We start from the raw sequence: 6,000 nt of genomic DNA, 5'->3' as shown, positions 1-6,000 counted from the left end.
GTCACAACGTAATTGGGTGATTATAAAGATTCTCTACAGGTGTCTCTGATGGTGTTTGTTGAGTTGCCATAGATCGAGATTAGGATTTGTCACTCCGATTGTCGGAGAGGTATCTCTGGGCCCTCTCGGTAATGCACATCACTATAAGCCTTGCAAGCAATGTGACTAATGAGTTAGTTGCGGGATGATGCATTACGGAACGAGTAAAGAGACTTGCCGGTAACGAGATTGAACTAGCTATTGAGATACCGACGATCGAATCTCAGGCAAGTGACATACCGATGACAAAGGGAACAACGTATGTTGTTATGCGGTTTGACCGATAAAGATCTTCGTAGAATATGTAGGAACCAATATGAGCATCCAGGTTCCGCTATTGGTTATTGACCCGAGACGAGTCTTGGTCATGTCTACATAGTTCTCGAACCCGTAGGGTCCGCATGCTTAACGTTCGATGACGATCGGTATTATGAGTTTATGTGTTTTGATGTACCGAAGGTTGTTCGGAGTCCCGGATGTGATCACGGACATGACAAGGAGTCTCTAAATGGTCGAGACGTAAAGATTGATATATTGGACGACTATATTCGGACACCGAAAGTGTTCCGGAGAAGTTTCGGATTAAACCGGAGTGCCGGAGGGTTACCGGAACCCCCCGGGGAAGTATTGGGCCTTGGTGGGCCTTGAGGGGAGAGAGAGGACAATAGCCATGAGGTGGGAGCCAATATGAACATCCAGGTTCCGCTATTGGTTATTGACCGGAGACGTGTCTCGGTCATGTCTACATAGTTCTCGAACCCGTAGGGTCCACACGCTTAACGTTCGGTGACGATCGGTATTATGAGTTTATGTGTTTTGATGTACCGAAGGTAGTTCGGAGTCCCGGATATGATCACGGACATGACAAGGAGTCTCGAAATGGTAGAGACATGAAGATTGATATATTGGACGGCTATATTCGGACACCGGAAGTGTTCCGGGTGATTTCGGAGAAAACCAGAGTGTCGGAGGGTTACTAGAACCCCCCGGGGAACTAGTGGGCCTAGATGGGCCTTAGTGGAGAGAGAGAGAGGGGCTGCCAGGGCAGGCCGCGCGCCCCCTCCCCCTTGAGTCCGAATTGGACTAGGAGGGGGGTGGCGCACCCCCCCCCCCCTTTCCTTCTCCTCTCCCACTCCTTCCTTCCCCCTCCTAGTAGGACTAGGAAAGGAGGAATCCTACTCCTACTAGGAGGATTGCTCCCCTCCTTGGCGCGCCCTAGGGCCGGCCGGCCTCCCCCTTGCTCCTTTATATACGGGGGCAGGGGCACCCTAGAACACAACAACACACATTGTCTTAGCCGTGTGCGGTGCCCCCCTCCACCATAATCCACCTCGGTCATATCGTTGCAGTGCTTAGGCGAAGCCCTGCGCCGGTAACTTAATCATCATCGTCATCACGCCGTCGTGCTGACGAAGCTCTCCCTCGACACTCAGCTGGATCGAGAGTTCATGGGATGTCACCGAGTTGAACGTGTGCAGATCGCGGAGGTGCCGTACTTTCGGTACTAGGATCGGTCGGGTCGTGAAGATGTATGACTACATCAACCGCGTTGTCATAACGCTTCCGCTTTCGGTCTATGAGGGTACATGGACAACACTCTCCCCTCTCGTTGCTATGCATCACGTACATGGATCTTGCGTGTGCGTAGGAATTTTTTTGAAATTACTGCGTTTCCCAACAGTGATATCAGAGCCAGGTCTATGCGTAGATGTTATATGCACGAGTAGAACACAAAGAGTTATGGGAGATAATAGTCATACTGCTTACCAGCATGTCATACTTTGATTCGGCGGTATTGTTGGATGAAGCGGCCCAGACCGACATTACGCGTACGCTTACGTGAGACTGGTTCTACCGACGTGCTTTGCACACAGGTGGCTAGCGGGTGTCAGTTTCTCCAACTTTAGTTGAATCGAGTGTGGCTACGCCCGGTCCTTGTTGAAGGTTAAAATAGCACACTTTACGAAAAATCATTGTGGTTTTGATGCATAAGTAAGAACGGTTCTTGGTCAACCCGTAGCAGCCATGTAAAACTTGCAACAACAAAGTAGAGGATGTCTAACTTTTTTTGCAGGGCATGTTGTGATGTGATATGGTCAAGACATGATGCTAAATTTTATTGTATGAGATGATCATGTTTTGTAACAGAGTTATCGGCAACTGGCAGGAGCCATATGGTTGTCGCTTTATTGTATGAAATGCAATCGCCATGTAATTGCTTTACTTTATCACTAAGCGGTAGCGATAGTCGTAGAAGCAATAGTTGGCGAGACGACAACGATGCTTCGATGGAGATCAAGGTGTCAAGCCGGTGACGATGGTGATCATGACGGTGCTTTGGAGATGGAGATCAAAGGCACAAGATGATGATGGCCATATCATATCACTTATATTGATTGCATGTGATGTTTATCCTTTATGCATCTTATTTTGCTTAGTTCGGCGGTAGCATTATAAGATGATCTCTCACTAAATTTCAAGGTACAAGTGTTCTCCCTGAGTATGCACCGTTGCGAAAGTTCGTCGTGCCGAGACACCACGTGATGATCGGGTGTGATAAGCTCTACGTTCACATACAACGGGTGCAAGCCAGTTTTGCACACGCAGAATACTCGGGTTAAACTTGACGAGCCTAGCATATGCAGATATGGCCACGGAACACTGAGACCGAAAGGTCGAGCGTGAATCATATAGTAGATATGATCAACATAGTGATGTTCACCATTGAAAACTACTCCATCTCACGTGATGATCGGACATGGTTTAGTTGATTTTGATCACGTGATCACTTAGATGATTAGAGGGATGTCTATCTAAGTGGGAGTTCTTAAGTAATATGATTAATTGAACTTTAATTTATCATGAACTTAGTACCTGATAGTATTTTGCATGTCTATGTTGTTGTAGATAGATGGCCCGTGTTATTGTTCCGTTGAATTTTAATGCGTTCCTAGAGAAAGCTAAGTTGAAAGATGATGGTAGAAACAACACGGACTGGGTCCGTAACTTGAGGATTATCCTCATTGCTGCATAGAAGAATTATGTCCTAGAAGCACCGCTAGGTGCCAAACCCGCTGCAGGAGCAACGCCAGATGTTATGAACGTCTGGCAGAGCAAAGCTGATGACTACTCGATAGTTCAGTGTGCCATGCTTTACGGCTTAGAACCGGGACTTCAACGACGTTTTGAACGTCATGGAGCATATGAGATGTTCCAGGAGTTGAAGTTAATATTTCAAGCAAATGCCCGGATTGAGAGATATGAAGTCTCCAATAAGTTCTACAGCTGCAAAATGGAGGAGAATAGTTCTGTCAGTGAGCATATACTCAAAATGTCTGGGTATAACAATCACTTGATTAAACCGGGAGTTAATCTTCCTGATGATAGTGTCATTGACAGAATTCTTCAATCACTGCCACCAAGCTACAAGAGCTTCATGATGAACTATAATATGCAAGGGATGGATAAGACAATTCCCGAGCTCTTCGCAATGCTAAAGGCTGCGAAGGTAGAAATCAAGAAAGAGCATCAAGTGTTGATGGTCAACAAGACCACCAGTTTCAAGAAAAAGGGTAAAGGGAAGAAGGGGAACTTCAAGAAGAACGCCAAGCAAGTTGATGCTCAAGTGAAGAAGCCCAAGTCTGGACCTAAGCCTGAGACTGAGTGCTTCTACTGCAAAGGGACTGGTCACTGGAAGCGGAACTGCCCCAAGCATTTGGCGGATAAGAAGGATGGCAAGGTGAACAAAGGTATATGTGATATACATGTTATTGATGTGTACCTTACTAATGCTCGCAGTAGTGCCTGGGTATTTGATACTGGTTCTATTGCTAATATTTGCAACTCGAAACAGGGACTACGGATTAAGCGGAGATTGGCTAAGGATGAGGTGCCGATGCGCGTGGGAAATGGTTCCAAAGTCGATGTGGTCGCCGTCGGCACGCTACCTCTACATCTACCTTCGGGATTAGTGTTAGACCTGAATAATTGTTATTTGGTGCCAGCGTTAAGCATGAACATTATATCTGGATCTTGTTTGATGCGAGACGGTTATTCATTTAAATCAGAGAATAATGGTTGTACTATTAATATGAGTAATATCTTTTATGGTCATGCACCGTTGAAGAGTGGTCTATTTTTGTTGAATCTCGATAGTAGTGACACACATATTCATAATATTGAAGCCAAAAGATGCAGAGTTGATAATGATAGTGCAACTTATTTGTGGCACTGCCATTTAGGTCATATTGGTCTAAAGCGCATGAAGAAACTCCATTCTGATGGACTTTTGGAATCACTTGATTATGAATCACTTGGTACTTGCGAACCATGCCTCATGGGCAAGATCACTAAAGCTCCGTTCTCCGGAACAATGGAGCGAGCAACAGATTTGTTGGAAATCATACATACTGATGTATGTGGTCCGATGAATATTGAGGCTCGTGGGGGGTATCGTTATTTTCTCACCTTCACAGATGATTTGAGCAGATATGGGTATATCTACTCAATGAAACATAAGTCTGAAACATTTGAAAAGTTCAAAGAATTTCAGAGTGAAGTGGAAAATCATCGTAACAAGAAAATAAAGTTTCTACAATCTGATCGTGGAGGAGAATATTTGAGTTACGAGTTTGGTCTTCATTTGAAACAATGCGGAATAGTTTCGCAACTCACGCCACCAGGAACACCACAGCGTAATGGTGTATCCAAACGTCGTAACCACAATTTATTAGATATGGTGCGATCTATGATGTCTCTTGCTGATTTACCGCTATCGTTTTGGGGTTATGCTTTAGAGACGGCTGCATTCACGTTAAATAGGGCACCATCTAAATCCGTTGAGACGACACCTTATGAACTGTGGTTTGGCAAGACACCCAAATTGTCGTTTCTTAAAGTTTGGGGTTGCGATGCTTATGTGAAAAAGCTTCAACCTGGTAAGCTCGAACCCAAATCGAAGAAATGTGTATTCATAGGATGCCCAAAGGAGATTGTTGGGTACACCTTCTATCACAGATCCGAAGGCAAGACATTCGTTGCTAAGAATGGATCCTTTCTAGAGAAGGAGTTTCTCTCGAAAGAAGTGAGTGGGAGGAAAGTAGAACTTGATGAGGTAACAGTACCTGCTCCCTTATTGGAAAGTAGTTCATCACAGAAATCAGTTCCTGTAACTCCTACACCAATTAGTGAGGAAGCTAATGATGATGGTCATATAACTGCAGATCAAGTTTTGAAGAAGTTCAAAATCGATCAAGCAAAGAAAGGGTTCTTGCCTGTGTTACAAGGTGTGAAGTTGAGTCAGACTCAATGCCCGACCACTCCAGAAGATAGAGAGAAAATGAAAGTCATTCCCTATGCTTTAGCCATAGGTTCTATCATGTATGCAATGTTGTGTACCAGACCTGATGTGTGCCTTGCTATTAGTCTAGCAGGGAGGTACCAAAGTAATCCAGGAGTGGATCACTGAATAGCGGTCAAGAACATCCTGAAATACCTTAAAAGAACTAAGGATATGTTTCTCGTTTATGGAGGTGACAAAGAGCTCGTCGTAAATGGTTACGTCGATGCAAGCTTTGACACTGATCCGGATGACTCTAAGTCACAAACCGGATATGTGCTTATATTGAACGGTGGAGCTGTCAGTTGGTGTAGTTCTAAGCAAAGCGTCATGGCGGGATCTACGTGTGAAGCGGAGTACATAGCTGCTTTGGAAGCAGCAAATGAAGGAGTCTGGATGAAGGAGTTCATATCCGGTCTAGGTGTCATACCTAGTGCATCGGGTCCAATGAAAATATTTTGTGAGAATACTGGTGCAATTGCCTTGGCAAAGGAATCCAGATTTCACAAGAGAACCAAGCACATCAAAAGACGCTTCAATTCCATCCGCGATCAAGTCAAGGAGGGGGACATAGAGATTTGCAAGATACATACGGATCTGAATGTTGCACACCTGTTGACTAA

The sequence above is a fragment of the Triticum aestivum genome, chromosome 4D (genome assembly GCF_018294505.1).
Source record: "Triticum aestivum cultivar Chinese Spring chromosome 4D, IWGSC CS RefSeq v2.1, whole genome shotgun sequence".
In the NCBI taxonomy this organism is placed as follows: domain Eukaryota; kingdom Viridiplantae; phylum Streptophyta; class Magnoliopsida; order Poales; family Poaceae; genus Triticum; species Triticum aestivum.
The sequence above is the reverse complement of the archived record's forward strand: the minus strand, read 5'-3'. Positions refer to the sequence as shown.